This window comes from Urocampus carinirostris, chromosome 14 (genome assembly GCF_059441175.1).
Source record: "Urocampus carinirostris isolate Australia breed hairy pipefish chromosome 14, RoL_Ucar_1.0, whole genome shotgun sequence".
NCBI lineage: Eukaryota > Metazoa > Chordata > Actinopteri > Syngnathiformes > Syngnathidae > Urocampus > Urocampus carinirostris.
In genome coordinates this window covers 23,516,439-23,535,823 of record NC_142362.1, presented here as the reverse complement: position 1 = coordinate 23,535,823, position 19,385 = coordinate 23,516,439, and the positions used below count along the sequence as shown (strand labels likewise).

At 39.4% G+C, this 19,385-nt stretch overlaps 1 protein-coding gene and 1 non-coding gene across 5 annotated transcripts in view; both read left to right on the top strand.

Moving 5' to 3' along the window:
* Positions 1-19,385, top strand: part of il1rapl1a (interleukin 1 receptor accessory protein-like 1a) — a 383,889-nt gene that overhangs the window by 291,781 nt on the left and 72,723 nt on the right. The window lies entirely within an intron of this gene.
* On the top strand, positions 15,508-15,696 carry LOC148353010 (U2 spliceosomal RNA). Its single transcript, XR_015852790.1, has one exon. It is a non-coding gene; the product is annotated as a U2 spliceosomal RNA (small nuclear RNA).

The following is a 19,385-nucleotide window of genomic DNA, read 5'->3' as shown; positions in this document are numbered from 1 at the left end:
CCAGACCGCTGCCTTACATGCATGACTCCCCATTTCCCGTAAAATAAAAGGCACGCGTACTGGTCCTGATCCTGTTCTGGTTCCTGACAAATATACCCCCATCCCTGAGGATTTTCCTTTGTAACTAGTACTGTTAAAGATTTATTTGATTGTTCCAAATATCCAACATCCAATACGACTATTCTTAAAATGTAAAAGTAGTCAGTGCTGCTTGGGTTTTAACAGCAGGTTTTGTACTCAAATTGCCACTAATAGAAAAAAGCAGCACATAAAGTGCACTGTTTGAACGGTTTGTGTTTTTCTCGGGCATGAATAATTTTGGGAAACCAAAATTAAAAAATAAAGAAGAATGAAGTTTAAATGAGAGTGTAAGGAAGCAGAACTGACAAGTGTGTTCTGCGTTTTCAATGTTCTGCTGGGTGAGACTGATAAGCAGTTACTGGCACTGTGGTTTGCGTACACTTTGTTGTCGCTGACTTTTTCAATGCTTGGCCTCATTTTGGATGTGTGTGCAATTTTTCCTATAGTGGCACTGGATGGGACCTCAGAGGATACAGATGAATGTTGGTTTAATCATGAAAAAACTAGCAATGTGTTTTAATTAGATGCAAATGCACTGCTGTTTTGTGTGGTCATCAAAGAGATTATCTGCTGAGAGGGTAGGATGAAAAAAAAGCCCAAATGCAGTGCAAAATTGAAACGGCAGCTCTTTGTATCTTTGCCGTGGTTAGTATTGTGACTTAATCTGCCTTTACACCACCTATAAAAGACAATATGTTTCATTTAGACTGACATACACCTATAGACGGGTAGAGTCTTGTCAGTTTCACACTTAGTAGTCTGACTTTATGGACGGGTAATCTGGCTGCGAAATTGTTGAAAAAAATTGTGCAGAGGTCTCCCGGCAAAAAAGCGCCTGGGGATGGTTTTGTTATTTGGTATTGCCTAACATAAACGATGTGTTTAGCGAAAGTATTGCCCCATCCATTGAAATGATCTGCATTTCTATAGCGCTTTTCAAGTCAATGACTTCCCAAAGCGCTTTACAATGTCCTCCACATTTCCCAATAGCGATCTTGTATTGCAGCCATGTAAGACGCTAACCTGCTTATTGGGGGTATTAGGGGTTCAGTGTCTTACCCAAGGACACTTTGACATGTAACACGGACGAGCCGGGATTCGAACTGGGATCCCTTGATCCCAAGACGAGCGCTCTACCTCCTGAGCTACTGCCGCCAAATAACTTTTTTGTCATATGGCAACATTACAGGCTTTAAATTTCAAGCTAAAACAATGAAAAACACAAATTCCAACAATCAACAACACGTGAGAAACAATCAAAAAGTGGAACCTATTTATTCCAACATTTTATATTAAATTTACAACAAAAAACTGAAAGGTAGGTGTAAAAAAGTATTGGCCTTGTGTTCTCTCAGCCAAAAAGGTTCTTTACATGGTATTCCTTCAGAAAGGACTTTTTTCTTTCCACTCTCCCATAAAGAGCAGATTTATTCAGGGTACGACTAAAAGTTGTCTTATACACAAATTGTCCACCTCAGCTGTGTATGCCTGCAGGTTATTCAATGTGATAATGGATCACTCGGTTACCTTTTTGACTAATTGTCTCCTTGTTGAGGCCAGGTAGATTTGCGGCTATTTTAGGCTTCCTCCATTTTGATATTATCACTCGCAGCTGTGTGAATGATGTGACAGTAGTCATTAAAGTCGACATTGGATCCCCCAGAAGTCATTAGTGACCTTGTGTAGTCAGTTGGCTGAGCTGTGAGAACAGCGGGCTAATATTTTTGCAACACTTACTTCTCAGTTTTTTTGTCGTAAATATTGTTGTTCCACTTCAAGATTGTGTTTTACGTGTTGTTGATTCTTAGAAGATATTTTGAGTTTTTAGCTTTATGTTTAAAGCCTAAATGGTGGCAATATGAAAAAATATTCCAGGGGGTTCAATGCTTTGTCTATGCACTGTATATGGGACTAAGAGGCTCAATATTTTCCTAACATTCCGATTACCTATGCAACACTACTATGTACAATGGCTTTAAAGGTCGTGTTCCAGATGTACACCCTCTTTGGTGTTATCACTCAAGTAGCTGGCAAACCCCCCTCCCAGTGCTTTAGCTGCTCGGTGACCCGTGGTGTGAAGCGCGGTAACTAGTGTGTCAGCAGAACAAAGCGAAATGTTTAAGCATGCGAGCGGTCGTCATTTTTCACCCAGTCTCGGTGACGACGCAGGACAATGCTGAAGCGTAACAAATGAAGCGAGAGTGAGACGGCGCAGGGAACTGATGGGAAAAGGAACAAGTTAGAGGAGAGAGGGGGAACGGAGTTGAGGGTTGATGCTACTTTTCAAAAAAATGTGAGACAGACACACAACACCTCTGCGAGTCACAAGTGCAAGTGTCTGAAATAACGTCTGCATCTTTTACGTCGAGCGGACAACTTACAAAACGTCTCCACCCGGGTGGCGGACAATTTTTTCAAGAAAAAAACCCGAAAGATTTCTTTTCAAATCAAACGTTTGTTTTCTTCCGATTTCGAAATCTTAATTCGGTTTGGAAATTTCGAAATTTCGGTTCGTTTGGCAATTTGGATACTCAGCAGCCTATCAGAAGCCTGCATAGAATAGAGAGAGTTGTCTGCCCTATATATATAATATATATATATATATATATATATATATATATATATATATATATATATATATATATATATAAAGTGTGGCACCTCGCTACTTCGCGCTTCGACACTCGCGGATTCAGAGCTTCGCAGGTTATAAAATAATAATAATAAGATAAAATAATGAAAAAAAAAAAATAATAATAATAATATATATGTTTTTTTTAAGCATTTTTGAAGTGGCGTCGCTACTTTGTGGTTCCACGTTCGCGGGTTCAGAGCTTCGCAGGTCTAAAAAATAATAATAATAGAATAAAATAATTAAAAAAAAAAGATTTTTTGTTTCTTTTTTTCTTTTAAGGTGCGCTGCTACTTTGCGGATTTTCACTTATCGTGGGTGGTTTTGGTCCCCATTAACCGCGATAACCGAGGTCCCACTATATATATATATATATATATATATATATATATATATATATATATATATATATATATATATATTTATATTTACATACACAGTCGGCTTTTTCCTTTCCTGCACACATCTATGCATTTGAATTAAAAATGTACAAAATGTTCTTCTGCGGAGCCTGCGCCCAGGCCCGCCTGGACTGTTGACCCATGGGTCTTTCACAAAATTCAATGGAAAACACTAGACACGAGTTTTGCGATCACTCGATATTTGCCGAGCAGGAAAATGCCCTTCATTCACAAAAGCCTGTTTGTTCCCCAAGGCAGCCGGCTGTCGCTAGAGTGTCAGACACTGTCTTTTAGTGGTTGTCGTTTTACAGGCCCCGTCCACCATGCTTGCTTCTAATAGACCTTATCAGGGCCATTGAGCCGATTCAGCGCTCTGAATCGGTGGCAGACGCTGTCACTGCAAAAGACCAGTCTGACTGGCTGCTCACTCTACCGTCCAATTAATGTCGTCGTTGGTCTTACCATTGAAAAAAAGATGAGGCTCGGAAAAGGATGTGCAAATTGAAAGTTTGGTGACAACTTTCCACAAGACAGAACAAAGGCAAAGGGCTTTTTTACCCCAAACACATCTTGCCTGGAATGATTGTTGTATTATTAAAATCCATCAACAGTTCAGTCACAGAATTGTTAGTGTATCGTTTCACATACTTGAGAGTTGTGTTGGGAGTGTTCCTGAAAACTGTTATCCGTTAGTTACTCTCTCCTCATTCAAAAAACATCTTAGTTACTCCTCAATATTACTGACACGAAAAGTAGAGTGTTGCTCTGAAAGTAACTAACTAGTTTCAAATTACCGTATAAGAAACCGGCCCATTAAAACTGCTTTCAAATAGCCACGAAAGAACTTAAAGAAAATCTGAACACCAGCTTGTGGAAGCAGTCAATCCTTCATATCCCTAATCTTGTGCAATCTTGAGATCTTGCAAACAAACACCTGACCGAGACACTCCATTTCTATTTTGTCTTTGTGCTTCACACCACCCTTAAATCTCGTTCTCCATCTGTAGTATCCAACACATTTTATTTTATTCTCCAGGGATGGTGTATTGCAAAAAATAATTTCATGTGTTTAAAAAACAAAGTTCAGCACACTTTTACTGTAAATTCTTTGCTCATGTTTGCCTCATTGATTTCCCGTTGGTCGGTTGTCTTCACGTGCTCCCTACAATTCGCTACTAGTGACACACAACCAAATGCATGGATGGAAGTTGTATTGTTGTAAATATTACTTAGATGCAAGTGTATATGGTAGGGAGAATATCTCCAAAAGGATATTTTCAGCGTCCTAGTGTTCTGTGTTTGAGAAAGCGTCGCCACAACTGTATTCTGTAGTACTTTTTAGGTAAATACAGACATGCCCACCGTTTAAGGAATGTTGTTAGTGAAGTGAAGGTTGTATGTTACAAGCCCAATGATTAAATGAGTATTCATCAATTAGGGGACACTGCAAATCCCGATCTGCCCTAAATATGTAGTGGAGTAATGCACCATGTAGTAATGACCAAAAAGATATTCATGATGCGTTAGGGTACTCAATATCAAGAAAAAGTATTTGTGTTTCCTTTGTAACAGCGGTTGAGAGCAGCCATGGATGCAGAAGTACGACCTAATTTGATTCAAATAACTTTAAAATGCAGCTAGCGCAATGTCAAATCCAATTCCTCACAGTTACAGGTTACAATCCAACGTTTATGGATTCGTAAACAATGTAGGATGTGGTCTATTACTTTGTGCGTTAGATTTTTAGCTTTACACTCTTTGTAATATTCTTTTTGATATACAGTCATTGTTCTGCCAAAAGCAGCCAGTCTATCCAATAGTCCTGAGGTTACCCATCAAAAGAGACTTGGTTTTTTCGGGGGCAACAATTAACTCATAACTTTAAACTTTGTTCGACACCCTAAATGGTTTGGCCCAACGCCTGCGTCTTTGGAAAACAATTTTAAAATTATTTGTATCAATTTTAGTTAATATTACAATGGACCAAACCAGTAGGTCAAATATTCCTGACTTTTGGTTTTGTAATTGTGATTTACTGCATTATTCTGGGAAAATGGGATACAATTATTGTAACAGTTGACAAAGCATTTAGACTAATAATTATGAACGTGGTTTACTATGATTACAATGATGGAGCTTGTGAAGGTTGAATTTCCACTGAGTACCTCGGGGTATCATCCTCCAACTAGTTTCCTGTTAGGAATTGATTGTTGACATACCTGTAGTTACTGTGTATGTGCATTAGGTCACAACTGAGTTTTTGTTTGTGGTCTGTTACCCTTTGTTTGCTTCTTCTGTCGCAGTTTATTTCATGTAGTGCTTCACAAATGGGTTTTATGCTGCTTACTCAAGTTCAGTCCTCATTGACTCGTTTAGAATCACTATTTATTGGGGGGTTTGTGTACAAAATCTTTATAAGGTGTTCACAGCTGCGCCTTTATTGAATGAATAGTTTGAATAGTTGAGCTTTATGTAGTTTCCAGAAAATCCAAATCCTTTTCAGTCCCCCGAATGTAATCAGACTGCGATTGAGCTCAAATCCAGGATGAGGTATAGCTGTAACTTATATCGAGTGGAATCTGCAGTTAGTTTACAGTTAACGCATGTTTAATCCAGCTTTTACTAATGGGATGGTGATAGCAAAACCCTGCTCAGTGTTTTAAAACCACAACTACTACTCGATGCAGAATTGAATAGGAGAGAAAAGTTGAACTAAGATTGTGGAAAAGAGCAATTAGCATGCCCCAGATGCCTCTTGAGCTTGTTGCCAGACTGTAAGCCATTCCTTAAGTGAGCAGCAGTGGACAGTAACATAAGCTTGATATGTTTGCTGTTCGGGCTACGAGCCATTTCCCCAATGAGTCCACCAGACCTGACTTGTCCTATTAGCCAGAGGTTACTTACTTAGATGATATCTGTCAACATTTATATTCATTCTTGTCAGTCAAGCGCTATGTAGACACATACAGTGTCTGCATTGTGTGGGTTTGTTTGTGTGTTATTAATAACACTGCTATTATCTAGTTTGCTCAGGGCACTCTTGTTGAACCAGTCACTGGTAAGGGTTTTATGCACGTGTGATGTCTTTAAAGAGAAGTGATTTAGGTAATGGTAACTTTCACCTAATCTGCATTAGATGCTGGAGCACACTGACAGATAATCAAACGAAAAGTGCACCTCTCTGTTCCTTACCTTTTTTTTTTTTTTTTTTAAGTACGAGAAATAGGAGGAAGAGGAAGCAATCATGTATCCTGCCTGAAATTCCCCATGCCACAAAGAACTAGCTCCTCCTAGCATAAGAGAATATCTTCCCTTCCCAGATAGCAACCACAAGCCCCAAAAACATGGTGCAGTAAAATTACATTAATGGGAGCGGATCGGAGAAGTTAGAATAAATGATGAGAATGGGGCTGTGGGGTGGTGTTGGCACTGCAACGACACATATGAAGATGGAAGTAAGCAGGGGAGAGACAGCTTTGCCATTCACTTTGAAGCGTGTTCCACTTCTGCATGCCTTTACGTAACCGACCGAAGAAGGAAAATAAGCGCCAAAATAACAAGGCAAGGTGCAGAAGGGGGAACATTTTTAAAAAGAGGAGAGTCAGAATTCCCAAACTCAGGCTTTGTGATGCTCTTGACAATCAAGTGACAGTGTTTGATCGACAGAGCTTGACGCTGAGCCACATTGAGCTTTGGTGTTGAGTAATGTATCATGCACATAAAAAAAAAGAGCAGGATCATGGAGCGGGGTGGAGAGAGATGCTAGAACGGCATGTTTTCAGAGAGAGCTGCTGGACAGAAAAAGATGAAGAGGCAGAGAAACAGAAAAAGCGTAAGGATAAACAGATGAGAGAAGAGGATCGTTCCCAGAGGGCTTCCTACAGTTGGCTTCCTACAGTTGGCTCTCCATCGGTTTCTCCTATCTTCGTTACATAAGCTCTGAAGGCTTGGCTCAGCTGAAGCCCTCTGCCCTGTACTTCGTCATCCTGGTTAATGGAAAACAATATAATAGATAAAAGACTTAGCTGACAGAGGATGAACACCATTGAAGAAAAATTAGAAGGATGCAGATTTATCGAGAGCTTTTTTTAAATAGGAGACACAGTTGTCTGTCATTTTAAAATGACACTGGTACCAAAACCCTTTCAGATGATTGATTAGCAAGATATTTACATTTCATATCTCATAAAACACTCCCTTGAACCAATAGTCTAATTGTACCCAATTGCACTCTTTTTTATGTGTGTTTTTTTATGTAAAGACATAATGAGAATCATTGGTATTCTGCCAACCCAGTTTGAGACGGCCAATTTTAAAATGTACAATGAAAAAAAGAAGCAGAGTTGGACATGTGAAAAAAAAATGATTTGAGTTTCTATCTTAAATATGATCTTTGTCCGATTGGGCCGAAGAAAGACTTCCAAAGGATGTACTGTGCCAGTGGTGCGGATTGGATGGACTTAAGTTCCTACTTAAAAGGGTTTTCGTCTGATACTCCCTCTTACATTATAAAAAAAGCCTTTGATTTACTAAATGTTCACTGTTATAATTGGAGACCTAGAACGGGTGACATTTCTTTAGATAAACACCACCCCAGACATGACCCAGAAAAGCAAAACGGTTCTTTGAAGAGTTATTCTTTCTTTGAAAAAATATTAAAATACTGTATTTTATTTGGTTCATGGTTTTGCAGTTCTCGTGGAACCAGGTTTTCAATTTAATTCAAACAAACTGATTAGTTTGTTTCACTAGTGAATGGTTAATTAAACTTGTTTTTCAACCGATTTTTTTTAAAGAGCTAGCATTGTTATAATAATTTGAATAGCTACAGTATGTCACAACATGGCTCAAAAAATCCAGAAAATTAGACGAGGACTGTAAATTCCTCATATTCTTATTATGTTGGATTTTATTGGCGCGATTTGGAAAAATTGGAAGGAATAAAAATGACACCAATGCTCTTCCATCTTTAATGGTAAAAATGCTCAAGAGAATCCCGGAGCTAGAAGTAGAAACATGCCAATGTGTTCCTATCTTTAATTGGATGACAAGCAAATACCAAACAGGAGACTTGTTTGAATTAAATAGTATTGAATAAATTGTCATTGTAACATGTAATATGCACAACTGAATGCAAAAGTATCATCCTGAAGGTGCAAGATAATTTACAATAAGATAACATACCACCGTGCAAAATAATAAAATAAGGGTAATTGTATATAGGTTGTACTCACCAGGTTCTATTTTTTTTGTTTGTTTGTTGAACCCAACAAAGGACACTAGAACTGTTCTGGCTCTACCTGACACAATCATACTCTAATCCAGGGGTGTCAAACTCATTTTAGCTTAGCTGAAAGGCTGGAGGCCCACAATTAAATTACAAAAATGCTTCCTGGGTTTTAAGATTTGATTTAATTAATAATTACCTGAATAAAAGAAAGTGCATGCTGTGTACATCCTCCACGAAGGCAAAAACAAAACAAAAAAAAAGTCGAGAGAGTAGCCTGACCGGCCCGACTTAATGATTGAAATTACAAACTCGAACCCAGTCCAAATTCTGGGCCCGGGCCAGGCCGAAGATCTTACCTGAAATTCAAGACAACTGTCCCCCTACTAGAACTGCAGGTCTACCCGTCAGCCTTTGCAAACATCCATTTGTGCTGTGAAACACCAGGAGAAGTAGAAACACTCTCAAGATCATGGTTAAATACATGACAAACACCTTCAGAGCAAAAGGCGGCCGCTGTTCGGTTTGCTGTTGTCAGCAAAAGGTTTGATTAGGAAACAGGAGGTGGCAGACAAATGAAATGTGTCTCAAATGTTGTATTTCCTGGGGCTGCGTCATTCGGCAGCGGGAAGAGGCGGAAGCGAGCCGACTAAATCCACAGTTGCTGCGCTGAAGCGTGCAATTGTTTTTACCAATGCCCTCATTTCACTTCGCTGTTGATTTTCTTATGACAATCAATCCTCCTAATGCCACCGTCACACAGCACCTCAGGTTGCCACGGAGATTGTAGATATGCACCAAACTGCTGCCTTAGGGAGGGCGCGCTCGTACAGGCATTTCTCAATGGTTCGTCTTTAATTGCCATTTGCAGTACACATCCTGAGCGCGGTCGGTAATTCGAGAGGCACAGCATGGGGTAAATAGCGTTGACTGGTTTACAAGTGTGTTAATGGACTCGCTATGGTTGTCTTCCCCCATCCAGCCTCTCGGGTCTGCTCGTTACACATCCATATTCCACGAGACGAGGTCAAAACGTGAAATAAGGCACAGTAATAGCACCATTAAAGTGGGCTTGAGTGTAGTTTTTTTTCTATAAATAGATAAATCCACAAGGTCAAATCCAAGCAACTGGCATTTTTATTTTACTGAAAAATGCTTGCTCTGGTAATACAAAACTGCCTTTCTCAGACTCGAGAGAGTCATTTAAAAAAGGACAGATGCTTTTAATCAACCTTTGTTGTCTGCCATGGCTTGCCGAGCTTGGATGCTGCACAAAATAACGCTTTAAAGATATTCAAATATATTCTTATGGTCAGGGCATTAACTATGTCACTGACAGCACATTAACATACCTGTCAATCTTCAAGACTCCATGGCTTTACAAACTGGGTTTATTTCATAACTAAATACAACTTAATATCACACCATAATTTATTTCAAATGTGTTTATTTATCCACATAGTTGGACATTACTAATTATGATACAGTTCAACATTTGATATTTTACACTTTTATAATATTCTTGTCATCAAGTCATGTTTATTTGTATAGCCGTTAATCACATGGAATCTCAAAGGGCTGCAAAGACCACAGATCTTTGGAAAACACAGACCATTATTACACCATCCACTGATATAAAAACTACATGAGGGCAAGGGAAAAACGCAAAAAAAAATGAAGAAACCTTGAGAAGGGACATTACAGTAATCAAGACGGGAGGTAACAAATGCATAAAATATAATCTTCGCATCAGACTGAAACAGAATAGGGCGAATTTTAGCAATGTTGCGAAGATGGAAAAAAGCTGTTCTAGTAATATTGGAGTCAAATATGACACAATTTGTTTACATTTGTCAGTGTTCAGAGCAATTTTGGAGAACAAGTCACGGCATTTGGATGGACCAATAACTAACATGTTGGTCTTTTCAGAGTTAAGGTGCAAGAAGTTGAGTGGCATCCATTCTTTTATCTCAGTGAGGCAGGCCTCCAAATATCTTGTTTAATGTGGCAGATTCCTCCATCGAAGATATAGTTGAGTGTCATCTGCGTAGCAATGGAAACTGATATTATACTTGCGAATAATGTCACGTAATGGAAGCATGAAAATTCTGAAAAGAAGGGGGCCAAGTACAAAACCCTGCAGAACACCACAGGTAACACTAAAGGACTCAGATGTAATTTCACTATATTTGACACAGCACGTCCTATCTGAGAGGTAGGATCTGAACCACCGGCTCCTGAGAGACCAATCCATTTTTCCAACCCGTCTAGTAAGATATTACGGTCCACAGTGTCAAAGGCAGCATTAAGGTCCAGCAGCAGCAAAAGTGATGAAGCGCCGCAGTCCAGTAGAATTCTATTTTTCTATAGACATCCTGAGTAAATTGTGTAAACAAGTGTTAAAAAAATCATTAGCATTTTTATTTTTGGAAACAAAACTTAAATATGAATTAATGATGCTTGTAATTTAAATGTTCAATTATGGAATATCGAAAAATTACTGTAAAACAATACAATCATTGAATTTAGCATGTTCTAAACATTTTGTCGAGATGTTCAGTTTGAAAATAAAAATCTATATATTTTAAAGACACAAATAAACACCAGGCAGTGCATCAATGATTTTTGCCCAGAATTTAAATGAGTTCTCATAGAAAGAGGAAATTGTGCAGTGATATGACTGGATTTTGTTGAAGTTCCATTTTCATCTGATAGCATAATTTCCCTGTGTGATCCATTCACTCACATATGATGGTTTAGATGAGGGGCTGGGGAGGGGTGGCAGACAGAGACCATGGTTCATCTTCTCCCAGACTCTAATTTACCAAGCGCAAAGCCGGTGCCCACAATTTCCTGTTGCTATTTAGACCCTCTCTGCAATTTCTCCTCCCCACTTATCTCCTTCCTCTGGTAACTACCGTCTTAGCCAGGCATCTTAACTACCAGTTTTATGTCCTTGAATAACCACTTTCTGTGGTACTAATGACCCTTTTCTGAAAATTCTGTTACCATGGATACACAGCTGGGGTGCACAATAGAGAAAAACCTCCACAGATTCACTATATCAAGGAGAAATGACGACCGATGCAGTCGCATACTGTATACATTGCCGTAACGGTGGGTTCTGATGACAGCCCATCCATTTCCACCAAGTTTTTAAAGAAAGAACCTCAATCTATTTTTAATTTCATCCGACATACGATTGACAGGTAGCTGAGGTCAACCATTTCGGGATCCAATGAATCTGAGGCAAAGTCCTATTCATTTTTTATGATGTCAAGACGGCTGAAGTAAATGGGAAGCACCCAATTCATTTTTAATTATTCCCTTGACATAAAAGAAAAACGTGGCTGGGGTCAAACTACATGCCTCTTGCAACTGTCCAACCTGTCAAATTTTTCAACCATCACCAAATCTTTATTATTGTCAAATAAAACATTTGATGACAGTTCACCCGAAATCTTTTTATCATAACGTGACTGATGATTCATCTGCTATAACATGCCCATGCTGTGACATTACTTCTGCAATGTGGTATGCATTAATTTGCATTTGCACTTTTTCATTTTTCCATTTTGGAATCTTAATTATTAGTAGCTTGGTTGATTATCCCTTTGAGAAATCTTGTCACGTTATCATCGGATGTTGAGAAATCTCGTAGACTTGTAGACTGTATGTTTTTGTTTTGTTTTTGTATAAATGGGTGGATACGAGTCTCAGGCAACTTTCCTCTTAAAATTAGTCCCATGAAGCAATGTAGTGACTATCTGTGGCCATTTGATGGCAATGGTGGTCCCTTTCCATATGAAGGATGTTATATTCCAGCCAAGAAGAAGTGTAGTGATTGAAGGCACCGTCTCCGGTAGGTGAGAACACGAGGAAAAGTAAACATGGGAAAAAAAAGAAGTGTTCTTCTTTCAAGTGGCTCATGCTTGAGCGAAACCAGTGCTTCTCAATTATTTTCTGTCAGGCCCTCTAGGAAGAGGAAAACCTCTGTCTGTACTAAACGATGTCTGCACTAATGGCTACATTGAGCAGGTTTTGTAATATGTACACGGCTTTTCGAAACGCAACTTGAGGCAGGAGACAGCATCTCTCAGCGCCTGTGCCAAATCCGCGCGATTGTTCGGCATGTCGAAAAAAGGCCCCCAAAAAAATAAAATAAATAAAAGGCAGCTTATCAGCGTGACTGGAGTGTAATGGATTTAAGTGATTGTTTTTTATTTTTGGCACCATGCTCTCCGCTGCCAACGTTTTTAGACAAAGTATGCACAGCGATCTTTCCCTTGTCCGTAGTCACCCTTTGTCACATGTCCTCATCTTGGCTTCTACGAAGAGCTTTATCCCCATTTCTGTCCGCTTGTCTTCTCCTCCCTGCTGTATATTGTTTGCATGGTGTAACTTGAGGGTCTGCTGAACTCCGTGTCAACACTTACCACTCTGCTATGCTCACTGTAAACAAAACCTCTGCACCACGAGCACTCACTCTCCCAAAAAGGGGTGCTACTGCCTCCAATGCAGTGGAGGTGCAGTTGCATGCTATTCTTGGACATAATAAATCCCCGGGGTCACACCCGCCTCCTGAGAAAGGCTCCATTATTTTAAAAACACAGAGCAAAGCCTTTGTCACAGGGCTTATGACACTGTGATTGAAAGACAGACACAGGCATCCTTCATACAGTCCCGCCACTACCACTTCTCGATACACGTGGTGAAAGTTTGCAGAAGATTTCAGATTATTCGGCTTCATCTGATGAGGAATCGAGTCACAAATTCAGCGAGCCATTTTTGTTGGCTGAATGAATCCCTTCCGATTCACCCATTTACTGATATGATCATCTGATAGTAGCAGAGATTTATCCCAGCAAGTTTTTGGAAATCACTAAGGTAAATTAATGTCTATCATTTTACTCAGTGTTTCTGTAAATTCCACGATCTTGATTGTACTATTTCACTAAATTGATATTAACTGTCACACTTCTTGAAATGTGCAATGTCTGCGCCAAGTACTAACATAACATTTGCATACAGATAGCACCTTTGCGATCCAATGTAGTGCAGAGTTTTAAAAAAAAATGTTCACAATACCTGGCTGCAGTAATAAAAAAAATAAAAACATATTGGCGGTAATATTCATCTGTAACTTACAAGGAGACCGAGAAGCAACAAACCAACAACTTTTGTTGTGACAGTCTTTTTTTTTTGTTTTGTTTTTTCAGAACATGCATCATTGTACAAAAAGCTCGTTTTCTCCTTATTTTGTAAGAGGTTGTTGATGTATGTCAAGACGTTTTCAAATGATGACTCCAAAAAAAGAATTAGGTGGGGCCATCCTTTTTTCTAATGAAAGAGCAAAACCTAATCTATCAAATGGTACCCAACATGTCTATGTGGTTTTAAGAAAACATATCGTAGTCGCCATTGAAAAATATCGAAAATGTCAGAAATATTTTGGGATTTTATCTTTTCAGAAAATGCTTGGTAGTTAAACAGTCCATGTATTACGAATTATATGAGGATTTTCCCCAGTACAATATACTACCAATAGAACAAGTTTAGACCACAAAAATAATAATTTGTAACATTTAATCCCATTTGGGGGAGAGCAAAGTCCTGACCAACAAAATGATCTGATGAGGGATGGGTGCCGCCAGGCTCTACTTGCTCAAGACATGCCACAGGAAGTAGTGACATGACAACACAGGAAAGTAAGGGATCCTTGAACCGTCATCACACGAATATAGTGAAGTTGCATTGAAAGTCCTGTTAAGGTATTAGATTAAGCATACAAAAAGTTGCACCAGATAATAAGGCACACCCCCAAAACATAGCATTTTATCATACATTTTTCACACAAGCGCATGAAATTGATCACCGACATATCACCGTATAATAGTGCAATTATTGATTAGTCAATAAGTGTCGCTGTTTAATGTTGCAAAACTTTGTTTGCAACAGGAATCAAACCTAGGTTGCCACAGTGAGGGCGGTGACACTTTCTACTAAACCACTAGTGATACAGATGACATACAAAAAAGCATTAGTACTTATCTTAATATCACCCCATTCTTACAGTTCCAGAAACACATTTGCATAGTGCATTTTATTGATCTGTGGTTGATCTGATCGGTTATACAGTCTCTTCACTTCTTCGCCTGTGCATTAATAACATTGCAATTTAGGATTTATACATTTGTAAAAAAGCGTGAACCGTAAATTCCGGACTATAAGCCGCTACTTTTTTTCCCAAACTTTCAACCCTGCGGCTTATTCGGTGATGCGGCCAATTTATGTAATTTTTCTAATGGCCGCCAGCGGCGCTCGAGTACAAAAGGTAAGATTTAGACTGCAACTTCTTAGCTTGTGCACTAATTAAATTAGCGTGGACATATCCTCATCATGCAAATTGCAAAAAGAAAGGCACATGACGCAACTTTTAAGCTTAACGCAATCGAGCAGTCCGATAAAGGAGGAAACAGAGCTACCGCTCATGAATTTTACTTTGCGAGCGTGATGCTAGTGTGTTAAGGGATAAGGGAGCGTGGGATGATGTCTAGATGACAAAGTCTCTTTCCCATACTGGAGGAAGATGACTTTGATGATGTCAGTTATTAGGAGGAAGATAAGGACGGTTTACTACAAGTAAGGTATATTTTTTCAAAAGAGCTGTCCACTGTGGTGCAAACATGTTGCAAGTAGCGTTTCGCTACCCTTCACAGGCACGGTTTGGGATGAAAGTTATAATATTATTATTAAAGCTTTGAAAACTCTCTCGGTGTACCGTCTTTCTTTGTAAATATGTGTAACCATGTATAATATGTATTTACAACTGTATATTTTTGTAATGTATTTATTTTAGAAACTTATTCTGATATGTTTTGTACGAGCAAATGAGAAAGAAGGGGCGGGGCAAACGCGGGCTGACGGGAGGTGGAGTAAAGGTGAGACGTGTTTGTGGACGCGGCCGACAATAGTGGATATATATTTTTCCCACCCTTACCTTTGGAAATATACACTTTTTTTCCTTGGATAACTTTCAACGGGCACCCAGACTCTGCAGGTCTGCATTAAATCTTAAGTACCGGTATCGTTTTCCGTTCATTCTGCCGGCTGTGTTTGGACTGTATCGGGTATGGGTTAATTTCTTGTTTCTCTTCATTTCGAATAAATCTTTCAAGCCGTATTCGTTAGACTCACGGTTCTACAGTCTAATCTGGGTTGAGCTTGATTAATAAAGTTCCAAATGATTTGAGGGACTTATGATTTTTGCAATCCGGAGATAGAATAAGAGCTTGCTCTATCCACTCCACGCATCAGCCCGGTATTGCAGTACCTCCGGGAACGGTGCATTCGCAATGATCGCAGCAAGGCTTTAGGGCTAGGACCTTAGTTTGGCCTTTTGGCTGAGAGTAAGTGTCCCGGCTCCTAGGCTTTGTAGCGTATTATGAACTGACCGATAACGGATAATGGATAATGAATAATGAAGATAGAACAATAACCCTTAAAAACCCCAATTTCGTGTCTGTATTGCGTTTTTTCAATGTGGGCGCATGCGGCTAATTTACAGGTGCGGCTTGTGTATGTACAAAATCGGTTTTCCTCCCGAAATGTGGTGGGTGCGGCTTATAATCAGGTGCGCTCTATAGTCCGGAATTTACGGTATAGTATTTTGGTGAAAGACTTTCTCGTTTCTGATTCTGTCTTTTGCAATGTTATTGAAGATGTGGAGAGATTGTTTAAAGACGGGGTGCATTATTTGAGGGTGTCCTTAAAAAGTTAGAAGTAGAATATTTTGTCATTAAACATGTCAACAATGCCCAACTGAGTTAAAAAAAAAGTCTTTAATTTTGTTCCCACTGCCCCAATGTGCCTGTATCTTACTTTTATCACTGCTGTTCCGGGAGGAAGCAGGAGAAGGCAGATGGAGGAGGAGGGGTGGGCAGTGATTTCATGCTCGTCCCTGCGTGTTTTTTTTTGACAGTGTAACATAAAAATAGGAAAAGTAAGAAAACATCTTTTTCAATTACAGTCCAAACGTGAGTAAAAATGGTGTGATAATAAGATCAGTTCTAATGCCATTTTGTATGTCATCTGTACCACAAGTGGTCTAGTGGTAAATTGTCAAATTGCTCACCGTCACGACCCAGGTTTGAATCCTATTGGATACAATGTATTGCGATTTGGTTCAACGCTTTGTTAGCATAGCTTAAACACTTGTGTGGTAATGCACACTTATAAACACTATGTGCATTTTCAATCTTACCCACAGCACTTTCAAATGTCTGTCTGATTTGGGATTTTTCATGCCTTATAATCCGGAAAATACGGTCATTATTTTTCTTCATCGTAAATCCAATTAGAACATTATGAATGAAGCAATTAGGTGTCGACCGAATATATCGTATTCCGCTTAGGAATGCCACTGTGCATGTCATTAGGGCACTATACTGTAAATCTTCAGCAGCCCTGGAAGTGTGACCTAGCCTATGTTTCATCGTCTACTCCATTCCAAGTGTCTTCGAAGCTACAAAATGAGTGAGAGGCAGTCGAGGACGATGAAGAGTAGAAACATTGCTTCATAAATTGCAGTCGGAGCAAAAAAGGGGAACCTGCCATTGGGATGAATTGACTGCATCGAGACTGAGAATAAGTGGCTTCCATGTGAATGTGTGTGTATGTGGAGAGGGTGGGAAGGAAGTAGCTATAGTATGAGTGATCAGGGGACTAATATGATCCAGAGAGCCGTGTATTGCTCAAATACAAATGGTTTCCAAAAAGCTATAAACAAAATACATTCTAAACAACTCTTCGCTGGATTAATATCGTTGAAATCAATGAAGAGAATCGCAGTCACATACAGTATATATATTTTTTCAAACACTTTTATATAACATAGCTACAATTGTTTCATATTTCAGTATTAATTACCATCTATCCATTATCTGCACCGTTTATCCTCAATAGGGTCACGGGGGTGCTGGAGCCCACCCCAGCCTTCTTTGGCCAGTGGGCAGAGGACACCCTGAACACACAGGAACAGACAACTCACTCGCTCATTATCACCTAGAGAATTTAGATCGGCCAATTAACCTGACATGCATGTTTTTAGAATGTGGGAGGAAACCGGAGTGCCCGGAGTCAACCTACACAGGCACGGGGAGAACATGAAAACTCCACACAGGAAGGTTCGATCTTATGACCTCAGAACTCAGCCGGCATGCTGCCTCAGTATTAATATGTTTCAAACTATAAAGGGACAGTGTGCGTTATTTAAAGCCCCTAGGTGGTAAGAAAAAAAACTTTATTTGAATAAACACAAATTATATTTAAATGGGAAGCAAAAATCCCTTAAAACCTGTTTTTTTTTTCTTTACTTGCTTTTGCACATAATTTTGAATATAAAAATATTTTGTTTACCCAAAAAAGTAAAAAAAAATGTAGAACGTAGTAAAACAAATTGTTCTTTGCTTTTTAAGTATTTTTGTTATTCTTCCTTGTTTCTATTTTCCTTTTTCATTGTCACCTATTTTTCTTTATTTTATTCATTTTCCACCTTTTCTTCCCTTTTTATCTTGTCTTGTTTGCCCTTTCCTTTCTTCCTCTTTCTTTCCTTTTTTTTCCTTTTTTTTACAGATTTTCTTTCCTTTTAACCATTTTTCCTTTTCTTTTTTCTCCTTTTTTCTTTAAATTTTTTATTTCCCTCTTGTCGGGAAAAGCTTTGCAAAACGAAAATAATGTCACTATAAGTCTCCTTATTTTGTATTCTCGCTTGTGCTTTTCAGCACTTGCTTTTCTGGTTGCACAATACCATACACATATAGCGGTCAAATATTTTACACTGTACCTATAAAATTTCATGACTTTAAATTGTGTTTGTTTTTTTTTAATGACTGGCAGCAGTAATCTAGTGAAACACTGGGTTGTTTTACAGTATTCTGTACCTCATCTCCCATCTCTCATTAGCTGCACCGCTTATCATCAGTAGGGTCGCAGGGGTGCATGAGCCCATCCCAGCAATCATCGGGCAGTGGGCAGGGGACACCCTGAACTGGTTGCCAGCCAATCGCAGGGCACACAGGGACAGACAATTTGCTCGCTTTCACACCTAGACACAATTTGGACCGCCTAATTCACCTAACATGCATGTTTTTGGAATGTGGGAGGAAACCAGAGTGCCCGGAGGAACCCACGCAAGCACGGGGAGAACATACAATCTCCGCACAGGAAGTCCGGTAGCTGGATTTGAACCCACACAGGAGTTTCCCAAGACCTTAGAACTGTGCCGCACACGCGCTAACCACTGCGCCGCCATGCTGTATTCTGTACCTGTTTATATTATTATTACTTTATATTGCTATCCAGTTAAATCCTATATTTCTTATTTATGTTTACTGCTTTTTACTCCCCCAAACTACAGGACACCGACATTAATCCATCCTGAGGGGCCGGTCACACAGACATTTGCGGCTGAATCACGGCTAAAATTTTGCGTTTTTTTTTTTGCCCGTGGTTGCCCGGGATGGAAAATGCGCAAAATTGGCCAACCCGCTGTTGATCTGTGGTATGGCCGGAAAAAAGACGCCGGCGACTGTTCCGCTTCCTCTCATCGCGTCATTTGCGCATCATTTCCGTGTTTAGACCACGTGTATAAAAACTGCCGAGCCGGTGTTGTGCCCAAATCCGAGTCCTACGCAACACCCACACCGCCCCACCCCCCCGCGTGACTTTTTCATCCACGTTTTAACAAACGCATTTTGTAGAATACGATCGTACTTTATTGTTTAAATAAACGCGTTATTTAGACTAGGATCTCCCAATTGTTATAATTAGCTCGATTTATAGTTTTAATAAGCGTTTTATATAGAATACGATCGCTTTCGTTGGAAGCGCAGCAGAATGCGCGTTCACGCGAGGGGGGGAGGATTTTATATACGGTGTGCATTACCGTTCGATTACGTTCACAACAAAAACAAAGACGGAATGGTTTAAGTTGTATTACATTTCCAACAAATGCAAGACGAAGTGGTTTTGGTTATATATTCGC